We start from the raw sequence: 15,411 nt of genomic DNA on the forward strand, positions 1-15,411 counted from the left end.
CACACTATTCAGTCACAAAAGTGTAGGTATATTATAGGCTCCCGTTCTGCATTATAGCCTATACTCTGGTTGGTACCCCACTCTTCCCTGATCGGGGGTTTATTTTGGCAATTCACTGACCGTGGAACAAGGTTTTATATCCACAACTTTCTCCGTTTGGGATTATATGTTTCGATAACTTTTTTCCCCCTTTTCTTCTTCTTTTTTGCATTTGAAGATATTCTGTTTTTTGTTTGTTTTTTACATCCACGCGGATTTTTTTTTTTTTTTTTTTACTGGACTTTGTATAAAGTAGATCGGGTGTTTTTGTTGTGTGAGTAGCTAAGAATGGCTACTATGCACCAGGGAGCTATGCCTCGAATGATGCGCCCTGCGCCGGGCCAGAACTACCCGCGCACTGGCTTCCCTCTGGAAGGTAAGCGATCAATCACTTTGAATTATACAACTCATCAACTTTAATATTAATCAGCCTTATTCGATACTTATCCAAGGTGTGTATTCAACCATTATAGGTCGCCGCTAAATTGATGACCAGTCCACATTGACCCATTGTTATGCTAAGTATAGACCATGGTCAAGTTGAGCTATTTTGACAGCGTTGTTAACATGAAAATTAGTCGCATATATGTATTTTTCTCTTTGTATTGTATTGAAATAAAAAAAAACTGACAGGGGAAACTGTCTGAATGCTGCATTTATAGAGCACATTGTTATAGCATAATCGGTTGTATACAAATTACATTAAACCAAATCGTTATTTTTTGTACGCGGTACATACGCGGTTTGTTGTTGCCAGACATTCGAGATGTCTAAACACATGCGCGGAAAAAAAGATCAATTTGTATTTGCATGCATTTATATGAGCAGTTTTCCCATTACATCCAGTTCGTGCTCAAGAGCTCTAAAGTAAAACGCACGAACCCCACGTAGCTTGCAAGTTACTCAAAGCTCTGGGATTTGTTCAAGTGTCCGGCTGCTGGAAATGGCAATAATACTATACTCACAGCGACGAGAGGACTCAAAGGATCACATCAATATTTGTACAGCATGACTAGGAATAATCAAGGTGCAAAGTGGCACCCTCTTCAGTGTCTCTTGAATGTGAAATTGGATGGTGAAGTGCTTTAGATTTACATCCTGTCAGCCAGACATGACTGCGAACGAATTTAGCAATGATGCTCCTATGATGAAAATGTATTAAATTATAATGTTGAGCTCATTATTCTATAGCCCGATGAATAGGGCCCAGTTCTATTATAATTGTTGTTGTTTTCACAACGTTTGATGCCTTTTTTTTATTATCAAAGTCGTATAACGTTTGTGAAACAATTAAGAGTAGGCTGCTATAGCCTATACAAAAAGTCCTATACTGCCAGTATAATATCATATGTATCAAGTCTAAAAACACTGTTTGATCTTTATTCTCTCCACTAGTGAACACCTAACTTGACCCACTCTGCCTTGACATTTTCAGGATATGACAGTTTTGATGAGACTTGCATTGTTTATTGTGGAACAGTGTCAACCCCGCTGGGCCAAGGCCGGGTCAACCAGCTCGGCGGTGTGTTCATCAACGGGAGGCCACTGCCCAACCATATCCGACACAAGATAGTCGAGATGGCCCACCACGGCATCCGACCCTGCGTAATCTCGCGACAGCTACGCGTCTCTCACGGTTGCGTCTCCAAGATCCTCTGTCGGTATCAGGAGACCGGCTCGATCCGCCCCGGGGCCATCGGAGGCAGTAAGCCCAGGGTGAGTGGACTCTCTCTTCAGTGACCTGCACCGTTGGCCTGGCGCCACGACATATATATAGGCCTTTTACCTGTAGCACAGTGGGTTTTCAACCAATGGTCCGGGGACCACCAGTGGTCCCCCAGCTAAATTATGGAAAGCCATGGTAACCAAATGGACCCTTATAAATCCAATTAACAAAATGTTCTATAGAGTTTGCGGTCGGAGATGCTAAAAATGTCATCAAATGGTGGTCCGTGGCTCAAATGCTGAATAAATAATGGACCCTGATATCAAGGGTTGAAACCCATGGCATATATTATTATATAGGCCTTTTACCTGTAGCATATCCATATAGCTATATAGGCTATACAAAAAAAACTAAAATAATTTTCATCTACGACATGAGGATTTACTGCTTAGGCTACTTGTTTTGTGCCGCTCGAGCTGCAGACAATATTGGCTACTTTATGTGAACAAAACACACGCAATGCTCTTCAAATTGACATTTTGACAATTCATGTATATATCACTGACTGAAGTGAAGTTATTCTTTATATTAAAATGTGTTTCTATGTCATCCCCCCCCCCCCCACACACACACGCACACATGTACACATACACTTTTCCAAACTAAAGCAGGTGGCAACTCCAGACGTCGAGAAGCGGATCGAGGAGTACAAGCGGGAGAACCCCGGCATGTTCAGCTGGGAGATCCGAGACAAGCTGCTGAAGGACGGGGTGTGCGACAGAAGCACTGCTCCTTCAGGTGAGGCTCCCTCTGGTAAGCACCCCATTTCTTATTATCACTGAACAAACCTGGACATTCATTCATTTCATATATAGAAGAAGCGGGTTATTATATATGGTTTTCAACCCTTTTCATTATCAAGGTCCATTATTGATTTGGCATGAGCCGCCCAGCCACGGACCACCATTTGACCCAACATGTTGTAGACTGCTTGTAAATTAAGTAATGCCATGCGAACGTACAATGCAACCAAATGGAACCTTATAAGGGTCCATTTGGTTTGATTTTACACTCTCAAGATCTATATTTACTATAAGCCTCGGAAACCCAGACGTTTTTAATAGGTTACCAACTCTCCATCAGTTCGCTGGGGACCACCTGGGAGTTCCAGGTGGTCTCTCTCAAGGACCACTGGCCAGTGGACTAAATCAATTATATAATATGCCCCCCCCCCCCCCCCCCCCCCGTCACGATACGTTTGTTCTATAGTGATATATATACTCCATTATGTGAAATAATTAGAACATTTAAACTTGATTATATATATATATATATATATATATATATATATATATATATAGGCCTATGTGCCTTTTTCAGGCCTATATATAATCATCGATTTATTTTTGTATTTGTTTTCGTCATCATCATTATAGTGAGTTCCATCAGTCGCGTGTTGAGGGCCCGCTTTGGCAAAAAAGACGACGACGATGACTGTGACAAAAAGGATGACGATGGAGAAAAAAAGACGAAGCACAGCATTGATGGCATCCTGGGGGATAAAGGTAGGGTTATTAATAATAATAATAATAATAATAATAATAAACAAAATAAACCATTAATATTGCATTATTATTATTATCCAATTGGTTGTATTAGGCTATATACTTAGTTGTATTCATTAATGTATATTATTGTTAATAATATAGGTGTATTGTTAAATTATACAATTACATGGATTAAATTAAATTCATCGTAATTTTGTGGAAATAATAATAATGTGCCTAATAATAAAGATAATTATATAGTTTGTATTATTATTATTATTATTATTATTATTACAGTTGAAGGTATTTAATGGAAAGCTGCATTGCACATCCTCCTCTGGGGAGATTCTCCGCCGTGGACTAATATATAGGCCTATATAATTCTACCTTTATAACTCTGAGCCAACAGTTACCCGATCATCACTTAATTATTTATGAGAGCCTGCCTGGGCATTTATCTGCAGGAAATTAATTTGTGTAACAAATTCCCCTTTCACTGATTTAACGAGCTCTAAGCGACAGCTGACAGTTGACCCATTTCACAATCAGTGTCAGCGACAGATCACCACTTAAGAAGATCTACGTCCGCTTACAAGCGGGCCAAATTATTTCACTATTCTAGGCGCCCATGCAGGGAAAAAGGGACAAGTTGAGAACTAATATCATGCTTTTAAATCCTGCAAATATAGCAGTTTGCTTTGACATAAAAAAAATCACACCCGTGTGGAGTGAGGGGCGCTAATATATTAAAGTCTGTGTGATTATAGGTGATGTAATGGTGATGTAAAACAAACGGTGCAAACACGCCATTAACAATAAAGAGACAATATGACGTAAATTACACATTATGGCGTATACATTTTCCCTTCATTGTCAATGCGTTTACAAAACAAACATTGAACTAAAGACAAACATTAAACCTGTGTATAGGAGGGGCTACCGCCCCTCAAAAAAAAAAGTGTGTGTGTGTGTGTGTGTGTGTGTGTGTGTGTGTGTGTGTGTGTGTGTGTGCGCGCGCGCGCGTGCCTGTGCATGTGTGCGCGTGCGTGCGTGCGCGTGTGTGTGAGTCAGGTATATATGCCTCTGCTGCGCATATTACACACTGACTATATTATGCATATTTTTATAGCTAACGGCAAAAGAATGCATGCACAGAAACGATACAAAGGTCGCCCTTTTTGGACCATCAAACATGTGTGAATTGGGTTTAGATCGGACTCCGTGCACAAAGGATCCTTCTTCTTCTTCTTCTTCTTCTTCTTGAAACGACACTGCCAAACTTTTTTCCAAACTTGAAGATGAACCTTTACTTCATTGATGCGTTTCTAAAGTGTATGGAGAGACTCTGAGGTTCAAAAGCAAGTCCTGGAAAGCAGGGGAAGCGGCGGGGAAAGGAAATACAGGACCGTCTATTCTCATTCAGAGAGAGAGAGAGAGAGAGAGAGAGAGAGAGAGAGAGAGAGAGAGAGAGAGAGAGCGAGCGAGAGAGAGAGAGAGAGAGAGAGAGAGAGAGAACTTTGGACAAAGGGCAGGAATAGACATAAAAGGAGATGAATTATTCAGTGCTCCCCGCTGGTAGATAGTTTAGTAATATTAAATAATAGCCTGTTGGAGTAGGAGGCGTTTAACAGTGCGAAACGGCCCATTCTCCTGTCCTGTCCCACCATGCAACCAGAAGACAAAAACATGTAGCCTACTCTTTAGGAAATATTTACCTTTTTTGCTATAACTTTCTTTCCTGTATCCTGCATGTGTAGCCGCTTCTTAACTATAATGTTATACAATTGTTGGTCAAAATGTACGGGAGACAGTAGAGAAATCTTGATAATTCAAGTGTAATTGATGAGTTGAAACGCTAACTGTAGGCCTGTCATTAGCATTATCATTATCGATTCTCTAATGTTGATATGAAATGCCCCGCATGCATAATGCCTGCCTAGTGTCGTTCATATATAGGCTATTAATCGCGTTTCCATTTTTAGTGCTTGCGCTTGTGTTTAAAATTGGAACAAAATTGCATTCTTAAAAGAGTCGTCCCCCCCGCCCCTCCCCTCCCCGTAATGCAGTTTATAGACTACCATGATGCACCCGGATGGATTGCATGTTTAATAACGTTAATACTTATTAGAGTAAGTATGTCGTTTGTGAATAGGTGTCTGTGTTCGTGCAGGGTGTAATAGCTCGCAGGCATCATGGTGGTAGAGATGTATTTATCCCCAATCAGCCTCTCGCTCAGAGTTCCAAGCACAGCCCTCTTATAGTGTGGAAAGGAGGTTTTAAAGCAGATTAAAAATGGAGCCCTTTATTTCTTTTCACTTTCATCTCAGAGAGCAGAGCTCAGTGCATGCACGGATCGCCCTGCAGGGCACAAACATTCATGAGATCTTTTTTTTCCCCGCATGCTTTTACTTATCCAGATTTTAAGACTTTATTTATTTATCTATTTGTTTATTTGCGTATTGTGGATTTATTAAAAATAATAATATATATATACAAATCTGAGGTTACATCACCCCCCGCCCCTAATATAATCTTTGCTTTCTTAAAGGTGAACAGCGTGGCAATCACATATCGCTGCAAGAAATTGTAATAGACACATATTTCATAACGGAATGAAGCAGGGAAAAAAAGAACATGTTCAGGAAACATGCTATTTTTTCACAACGGGAAACCATGGTTTCTCTCGAGCAGGGTCATTCCTGCACAGTGCACGCACACGCGCACGCGCGCGCACACACACACACACACACACACACACACACACACACACGCCGTGTGCATTGCCAAGTTTAAACAGTGATTCTCAAACCTTTTAATGTCAAGGACCCACAAATGAATTCGGACACGGACCTATGCATATAGGCATAGTGTTTAAGTGATTTAAGTGATTATAATCCAGATGCTATTTTGGCATCAGGATTTTTCGGCATATACATTTTTCTTGAAGAGCCCTGGAACCCCCCCCCCCCACACACACACACATGGACCACACATGGAGAACTATATTTATATAGGCAATGGAGCAATAGGTTGCGCCCGGGCAAAAAGCAGGCTGAACATATCGTTGTTGTGAATCTTGTCTCCTGAATCAAAAAACAACACACCGAATGTTGTCTCCTGAATCACACACACACACACACACACACACACACACACACACACACACACACACACACACACACACACACACACACACACACACACACACACACACACACACACACACACACACCGAATGTTGTCTCCTGAATCACACACCGATCCAACAAACTGTCACATGCATGGCGACAGACGACGGACACTTCAGCAAATCGCCGGATTACCTGAGGTTCTTAATCTAATCAAACAGCGGCCATGCAAGGCGGGATTTCTGAGCATTTGGGGGGAGATAATGCAGTCAGACAATGGGCTATAATATACAAAGCTGCAGGTTATAAGGCTTAACCGCGTGCATATATTCAATTAAATGACCACGGATGGATGTAGATTTTTTTAAACCAACAACACAAAAGAAGCATTGTTCGTTTGTTGTCTATTAAGTGATAATAGTGAGGATGATTATTATGATGATGATAATTAATTAAAGGTCAACCCGCATGCCCACACTGTTACTGAAGGCAACCGTCTCCAGGTATATATAAATATATACCGACGTACACACATGCATGCGCACAGAGCGAGAGAGCGTTTCTATGGAAATGAAATGTAGCTATATATTTTCGGGGTCTAAAGCCGAACTGAATGAGAAGGACAGGGGAATGAAGCGAGAGAGAGAGAGACCACTTCAAACAAATCCATCTGGAATATAGTGTGCGAGGGAGATTTAGTGAAAGTATGGGGAAGTTATTTAGCTATTAATAACGTTTTTTTCCTCAGGCATTGAGAGAGAGAGAGAGAGAGAGAGAGAGAGAGAGAGAGAGTCCATCCATCTGCACTTCTTTCTCGCAGCTATTTGGCTGGGGTGGAAATTGAGGGAGACCCAAATGTTGGGCAGAGATAACATACTTCCATCATAGCCCAGACCCTGCATGCGCTGTGCTTCGCTGCATTAAACTCGGATTAACCTCGCCTGTCCCCGCAGCCACTCAGCGCCACATTTCACTGGAATTTACATTGGTGTGTATATACAGGCCTATATAGGCCTCTCCCATGGAAGGGGCGTGGGCTGAAAATGACTGCAAATGGCATAATAATAATAATAATAATAATAATAATAATAATAATAATAATAATAATAATAATAATAAAAAACATAATCATAATCATAACAATATTGAACTCCCCATTAGTATCACAATGCAATTATCAGAAACATTATTCACATATAATTATATACGTCCATTCTGTGTAAATGATGAATGTATGCTAGACAAACTGTATAACAATGAAACATTGGTATAGGCCTAAATACATTTCTGGTATAGGCACCTAAAAGACAGAAAGAAATGTGTCATGCGACGAACAACGTTGTTTTAAACTTGAAATGATCCAATGAATTACATTGACTGACAGCAGCTGAAATGGTTAAGTTGAGTTGAGTTATGGACGGTATATATCGCTATGTATGTGTTCTCTCGGTGTTCTCTCTTCACCTGTAACTTGAGAGGCTACAAGGGCAGGTGAAGCAACATAAAAGAAAGATGATGCTCCAAAAGGTTTATTCAATGGTTCCTTTTGGATGAAACAAAAGCTCAACCAGTCACGTGCATTCTGTTTCCAATAGCATGAGCAATAAACATTCATGGTCATCATGGCACTACAGTTGTCACAATTTTTGAGGGGCGCTCCTATACACAGGTTTAATGTTTGCCTTTAGTTCAATGTTTGTTTTGTATAAACGCCATTGACAATGAAGGGGAAATGTACGTCATAATGTGCCTCCTCATTACGTCATATTGTCTCTTTATTAATTGTTAATGGCGTTTAATGTTTGTGTTGGCACCGTTTGTTTTACATCAGCATTACATCACCTATCAACATGAGTTCGATTTTAATATATTAGCGCCCCTCACTTCACACGGGTGTGATTTTTTACATCCACCCCCCCCCCCCCCCCCCAACTGACAGCCATGCATGCGCTCTGGAGCTCTTCCTTCTATATTAATTAAAGTGCAAGTTCCCCACGTGGGGCGATGGGACGGTCCCTATCTGGGCACACTAGAAAACGTTTCCCCCCCCCTCGCTCGATCTCTTATGGGGACTCGTCTCGTGAAATAGGGGACAATCTTCCCTCTCCAGCTTCTTGTGGGGAATTCTGCAGTGTATACGGCGGAAGACATGGGGATTTCTAGCTCATTTATAAAGACGACGTTTATAATCCTTTCCTGCTTAATAACTTAAAAGGATTCAATTCCCCCTTTCCTTATTTTTTAGGGTTACGATCACACATTGTAAGGCCCAGATAGCAGCATTTCAAGGTTAACATTTCACGCTGAAAACATAGGCCTATACCTATATTCGCATAATATTATAGGAATATATAGGTATAGGACATTTTTTTTTTACCTATAAGATTTTTAATAAAAGGAAGTTAAATTCGTATTAAAGGTAACCCATATTCTACTTTCCAATGATAGGCCTAGGCTATTTAATTATAGCCTATAATGTCGCCATCGAGAATTGAATTCAGTAGCTTTACAGACCCAGAAGAGCTTATAATGTCTGGTTGGGGGTCTCAAACTCTCAAACCATGTGAGACACATTAAAGAGGAAGCTTTGGCCTCCAGGTTTCCTGTGACAACAGAAGGGTGTTTCAACGTGTCAATAATACAGGATGTTGCTCTCATTTCTGCCTGTGTTTTATTCCGGCAATTTTCACCTTCTCTCCACTGGGCTCCCGGCTTTTAGTTGAAAATACATGATGAAGAATGTCCATTTCAGTTGAAGTTCCTCTCCTCTCCTCTCCTCTCCTCTCCTCTCCTCTCCTCTCCTCTCCTCTCCTCTCCCCTCCTCTCCACACGACACGGCAGCACCGTCAACACGCCATAATTCATGTCAACAGGTGGGGTGGGAGCCAGTATATAATTATCATCAGTAGGCCTATTGCTAAGTGTTTTAGATTGATAGGTTAGTTGACCTATAAAGTTGACCCTGCTTTTTAAAGCGGCATTATGGTGTTTTATAGCTTCTTTGTATGTTTTACTGGTGTCCAGTAAATGTTTCTTGAGTGTGTCGTGTTGGTAAAAGATGCACAGCTCGTGTCGTGTTGGTAAAAAATGCACAGCTCTGTGTGTGTGTGTGTGTGTGTGTGTGTGTGTGTGTGTGTGTGTGTGTACCACGGAATGTGATGTATGATAAGAGCGCCCCCTTCACAGTGTGATTTTGGATTGATTGATTGATTGATTGATTGATTGATTGATTGATGATTGATAATTGATTGATTGATTGAATACTGTAGGCCCATTAACAGTTTGCATGGACAAGCAGTAGCCTACAATACAAGGTCTGCTAAAAGGATGAAACCAAGAAAGCCTAGTTTGTCTTGTTTCCATTTGTGTCCTCCTCAATCATGCAATCGAAAACATGAATCTCACATATAGCCCATATGAGGAATTCTATACCAAATAAAAGTGCTATTTTTATTATTATTATTATTATTATTATTATTATTTACATAATAATAACACATGCACGTGTTATGTAAAAAGCCACGGGATGGTTTAGCTCAAGATGCTTAATTGGCTGTAAGAAGATGAACGAGGCTGACAGCAATCAGCTGTCCTGAGCTCCCCTGCGAGCCTGACTCGGAAATCATAACCTGACCGGCTTTTCCTTTTTCTCAAACTCGCTCGTTGAACTTGTCACATCTAATTAGGGTGTTAAAACGCGCCATGTGTGTGTTGGTGCAGGGGGAAACAGTAGGCGGTCGGTCAGGGCCAGCCAATAGGAGCCAATAAGGAGGTTTTTTTTTCTCCAGCACTTTTCGGTCAGCATGCAGATGCATATGGAGGATGACTGAGCGCATGTTTTTGACGGACGGTGGTGTTGTGTTGAATTGGACAGCCAACCGCCATGGGCTTTTATTTATAAGCATAGCCTATATGGCTTTTCCCCGCTATTAGGCCTACTTATGGCCATTTAGATCCAGCGGACTAAACAGGGTATAGCCATGCTTATCGTGATTTATATAGTAAATGTTTCAATCGTTAACTTCAATAGTTTCATATATTTTCATTTGGCACTGACTTTGTATTTCAATTAATTTCATTTTCAATTGCAGCATTTTGTCAATTATGCCAAAGTCACTCAGTCACAAAGTGTGTGTGTGTGTGTGTGTGTGTGTGTGTGTGTGTGTGTGTGTGTGTGTGTGTGTGTGTGTGTGTATGTGTGCGTGCACGCGCGTGTATGTTATATTTGTATAAACGTTCTTTTCACACATCATGCTGCTTGAATTAGCACACCCCTTCATATTGCTCTAATCAATTGTCAGCAATCCCCCCCAACACCCCTTTTTCCCTTTCTTTTCTTTTTTTTTAAAGAAAGCACTTTCTGTTTTTATTGAATAATTTTCTCGTTGTATTGGTACAAAAAGAAGAAGAAGAAGCCCTGTGATGTCTGACGGCCTTCTCTGGCCATTGTTGAACCCACACAGAGACACTTAGAAAAGGAAGAGAGACTGCAGGAGAAAAGAGACCCTTCTGTTATGTCCTTGCCTTGAGAGACTGGGGGCCGGCATCTAGTCTATTCAGGCTGCAAGTTGATGAACTCCTCCAAAAAGTTTATTAAGGCCAGGAAAACAATGAGAACTAAAGCCTTTGGGGTGCACCGGGCAGACAGTTTATAAACTATAGCGGCCATTGTGCCTCAAAGGCAAGATGCATGAATACTTTTGAATAGGGGCCTTCAAACTGACACGATCAGCCCGGACAGCAGCAGCTTTTTAAAGGGAGAGAGGAGAGAGAGAGGGTGCTCTCTGCTGCAAATCACATCTCTGCTGCCTCCCTGCATTAATGTACATCTGCAGAGAGAGAGAGAGAGAGAGAGAGAGAGAGAGAGATGCATCATGGCATTATGGTGAACATTTTTTTCTCTCCAAAAGCTTAAGTGTTTAACAGCAATTTAGTTGGCCTCGCATGAACAGATATTACTTATGTTATTATTGGTGAGTAAAGGTGGCTGTGTGCTCATATATATGTAGGAGTTTTAGACTCACATTGTGTGCTGTTTCAGAGCTGTCTATATACAAGTGTTGATTCCGTCGACTAAAACTAAGACGAAACAATGTTCGTCGACTACCTTTTTTCACTGAGGAAAACTAAATGGAAACTAAATGAAAACTATATGCTGTGATGACTAAAACTAAGACTATATATATTGACAATTTCGTCAACAAATAAAAACTAGACTAAAATGTCAGGAAGGGACGTGGACAAGAGTCCTTTTACACTTGGTTGCATGCTGAAAATAGCCAATCTACAAGCTCACATTGTGAGCTTGTAGATCGGCTGTGACTAGATCGGCTGTGACTAAAACTAAATTAAAACTATTCAAGAGACTATGACTAAAACTAAAATCTAAGTTGCTGCCAAAAAAAACACTGATCTATACCAGAGCAGTGTTTCCTCAAACTTTTTAGCCTGTGACCCAAAAGAAAAAAATGGTTTGCCCGGGGACCCAAACTAGTGAAAATATAGCAGATCTATAAGCTCACAGGCTATTTTCACTATACTTCTTAAACATTTGTTTTCTAATTTATGGAATTTCTTACATTATTCTTTATTCATTAATGAAATTACCTGGAAGAATCGTTTCATTTGGTATTAATTCATGAAAACTAATGTAGCTTTTTTTGGAAATGTTTTAAAAACAAATGTTTTGAAACAAAATGTAGGAAACAGTGGGTCCCAGTGTTGTGGTGTAGCCATGGGCTAAGTACACCAGTTATGTCATTAGCAGTGAAACAAAATGCAAAGCCACACTTGTGAATCTTCATGAGGTGAACCTGTGGACGATACCTATTATTTCCTATTTACAATATGACTTTGGAACAAATCATCATCTGAAGCAACTATTCTGACTACGACTATGACTTGTGGTTGTCTTCAAATAATCATAGTTACAGTAATTTAACAGAGCTGGCAAGGGAAATTTTACTTCATGCTTTTCACGGAAGAGCTATCCAGCCACAGTAAAAAAAATATAAATATATTATTATTATTATTATTATTTTAACATTGTTAATTTTATTTTATTTTATTTTTTGAATGGGGCACAGTAGTCATGCAGCCAAGAAGATACATTCTCCCCTTCCTTTTCAGTATAGACAATAGACTGTCACTCTTCCTCTCTCTCTTCCCTCCTCTGTCCCCTCTCTCTCGCTCTCCTCAGCCTCTCTTCCCCTCTTCGTCTCTGGCTCGGTGCCTCACAACATCAGAGGGAGTCCAGTGATTTGTGACCCCCAGCAGCCCGCACTTAATCTCGCTAAAGAGGGGGAGCATCCCAGCTCGCATGAAGCTCGCCGGGCCCCCAAATAGGGCCCGAGCGAGAGCCCCGCTCTGGCAGGTGTCAACATTAGCAACACAATTGGCCCGCCAGTCCCATGCTCTGTACCCCCAGTGCGACACTGAGACCTAAACTATTTGAGGCGCGCTGAAAGGAGCCTGCACAATAGGGGACGGGGAGGGGGAGGAGAGATGGGGGAGGACAAGGGGAGAGATTACACTCTCAGACAGCTATTAGCGGGGATGAGGCTTTTCTAAACAAACAAACACAAAAAAAAAACGAGAGAGAAGACGATCAATAATAGTGTTATAGTTTACCAAGTGGAGTCATCATCATCGTGGGCTTTGGAGTATTTATTTTCAGCTCCCATTGTTTTATTCTCCCACTTCTCACAAAACGTCTGTGGGCCGTTATTGACAATCCAATTTGGTTTAGGGGGGGGGGGGGGGTCGGGGGGCCCTGGGAGGGCCTGTTTCTTGTTTTCTTTTCTGGGGCAGTTCTCTCTGCCAGTCGCCCAGTTCGTTGGCTCAGCCCTGTGGTGGGGCAGATCATTCTTAGATTTGCCCAGTTCGTTGGCTCAGCCCTGTGGTGGGGCAGATCATTCTTAGATTTGCCCAGTTCGTTGGCTCAGCCTGTGATGGGGCAGATCATTCTTAGATTTGCCCAGTTTGTTGGCTCAGCCTGTGGTAGGGCAGATCATTCTTAGATTTGCCCAGTTTGTTGGCTCAGCCTGTGGTAGGGCAGATCATTCTTAGATTTGCTGTTGTAATGAATCCTGGTCAGTGAGAATTATCTCTGTATATAGTGGACAATCATGGAGCCGTCCAGAGGGGAAGCAAGCAGAACTCCTGGCTGACAGAGAGAGCGCCCTGTGGGATTGCAGTCTCTCTTCTTTATTAGACAGAAGTATCGTTCCAAACAGAGCAGAGGAAATGAGAAAAGAATGGCTCGCTGCTCTTCAGTGGGTATCTGTCTTGACACCAATGTTTTTTTATTTGCAAAAGGACATTTATGTATCTCTCACTGCTTGTTCAAGGCCTTGATGCCACAAGGAGAGACAAGTGTTCTCACTGGGGATGATTTGTTTTTCGAAGGTTTTAATGGGGGAAAAAATGTGTATTAGTTATCGAGGGGAAAGTAAAAAGAAACCTCTTAATTGGTTTGAAATATCCTCTTTGGCTTGCTTTCCTCAGCCGGGCTCTCTTGAACATTTTTTTTATAGATTCTGTTTAGCGGAATATATTTTTGATGTAGAATCAAATATACAAGCACAGATAAAAAGTGGTTAGTGATCTCACAGTCACCACACCGATAACTTTATACATTATATTATAAACATGTCTTTCTTAACAGCCCCTAAAATAAAGCCCTTTGACCTGTCGGTGTAATCACCTCATTAAGTGAGCCCTGCATCATTTTGCTGCAACAGACAAACATAATTAACTCACTTTATGACCTTCTCAGACATTCAGACATTCAGACAATGGTGCCGGTTGTTTAAAAGTGGCCATAATAATGTTAGCTAGCAATAAAATGATTCATTGAATTTGTGGCATTTGTCGTCTGTTGAACATTATAGGGAGGAGCTCTGAAGAGGTATGTACATAAAAGTAAAGTTCTTACTTGAGTGAGAATATCTTAGGTAACCGGACAAGTGGGCCCCTGAGAACACTATATTTATTTTATATTAGATTACAGATAATATAAACGAGGGGCCAAATAGCCTACATATAATAAATATAAATATTTGATTACATTTAAGCACCCAATACCTCTAAATGCTACAAATCGCTACAAAACCATGGGGATAGCCATGGGGATGAACAAGAAGTTGAAGGGTGGTGTGGCCAAGTCTATGGACTTTTTATGGTGAAATGTCTTCCGTGCATCAAATTCAATGGCCAAGTTCAATGTGCAAATGAAGTACGTGGGTGACTTCATCATCGTACATCTTCATCATAATGAAAGGCGTCCCTCAATTTACACAGGTGTGATTTATGGTACCCATTGGACCTGTATCCGACTGTATGTAAAACTCTAACATTCATATACTGTAGTATAGTACAGTATACAGTACATGTTGCTGCTATTCTAGACCATACATGGGCAACTGGCGGCACGGGGGCCACATGCGGCCCCCACCACCACTTAATGCGGCCCGCAGGTTAATATATGAACATTGATATATTATTGATTTCAGCTAATTACTAGTATTAAAATGTCTGTATTAATTTATGTCCAATGTATTTGTATTTAGTTCATAAAGTTAACATAACTATAACTAAATGCATTTGAAATGAAATAATAAATAGCTGATCTAAAAACGCATCACACTGCCACACGTTTTGAGCTTGTAGATTGGCTATTTTTGCTACGACAGTAATATGCAATGTGGCCCTCTGGAGTGAGCCTCCACAGCATGTTGTAGTCCAAACAAACCCACCGTTCACTTGCATTGAACTCATGCAAGTGAGTGCCGCGCTACGAGCTTGTAGGTCTGCTTTTTTTGAAAGAAATCGTGAAAATCTCGCAATTGTCGCAAATCTTTGAATATAATTCAAAGCGTTTTTAACTCATATCTTTGCTTCTGGGAGGTCCCTGGAACAACATATTAATAGATGGGGGTCGGCGGCCAATTACATATAATCCTTGGGGTCCTTGACATGAAAATGTTTGAGAACCACTGGCATAGAAACATGAGGATTTTCAGAAAACTGT

The 15,411-nt window shown here is 40.9% G+C and overlaps 1 pseudogene across 1 annotated transcript in view; it reads left to right on the top strand.

The window, feature by feature from the left end:
• Positions 1-273: 273 nt before the first annotated feature.
• The window catches only part of LOC306929561 (paired box protein Pax-7-like), a 68,292-nt pseudogene continuing 53,154 nt past the window's right edge, over positions 274-15,411 (top strand). The window contains exons 1-4 of the transcript in view: positions 274-415; positions 1,520-1,755; positions 2,374-2,518; positions 3,142-3,270. The product of the transcript in view is annotated as a paired box protein Pax-7-like (transcript). The remainder of the gene's footprint in view (positions 416-1,519; positions 1,756-2,373; positions 2,519-3,141; positions 3,271-15,411) is intronic.

Source organism: Electrona antarctica (genome assembly GCF_951216825.1).
Source record: "Electrona antarctica genome assembly, chromosome: 9".
Lineage (NCBI taxonomy): Eukaryota > Metazoa > Chordata > Actinopteri > Myctophiformes > Myctophidae > Electrona > Electrona antarctica.